Here is a 554-nt window from a genome sequence, read left to right on the forward strand (position 1 = left end):
CAGTAAATCAGTCTCAAAACAAGATCAAAAAGATTTTTTGGCTGATATAAGATTTTAAAACTTGGAAAGATGGACATTTTTTGCAGCGTAAAGTTGAAGTGTTTTTAGAAGATCGTCATCAGGCTCCACATGAACCTTCGTTATTCACTTTTTTTTTAATTGAAGACCAAAGAAAATTCTGACAGTGTGGTGATTTAGTGGTTAAACCTCACAGTGTCGTTTGGACCTGAGGTCTTTCTGTGTGRRGTTTGGATGTTCTCCTCGTGTTTGTGTGATTAAAAAAAAACATGCACATTAAGCTGCCTTCAGCTCCAGGCCTCCCTGTCAAAAGATCTGTGATCACAACAGGAACATTTTTATATGAACTTCTGTAATTAATTACAAATGAGAAGAAAAAAAATGTAACGTCATCTATTTGAGTTTAAAATTWGTTTTTTGTTGTCACAGTTCATGTTAGAAAACTAACACAAAGTGATCTTGTAATTTTTTTTTACTTCATGTTTTAATGGTACAGAAAACTGCTGAATAAACTTTAATAGTTTGAACAATTCRAG

The sequence above is a fragment of the Austrofundulus limnaeus genome, unplaced genomic scaffold, assembly GCF_001266775.1.
Source record: "Austrofundulus limnaeus strain Quisiro unplaced genomic scaffold, Austrofundulus_limnaeus-1.0 Scaffold85, whole genome shotgun sequence".
NCBI classification, from domain to species: domain Eukaryota; kingdom Metazoa; phylum Chordata; class Actinopteri; order Cyprinodontiformes; family Rivulidae; genus Austrofundulus; species Austrofundulus limnaeus.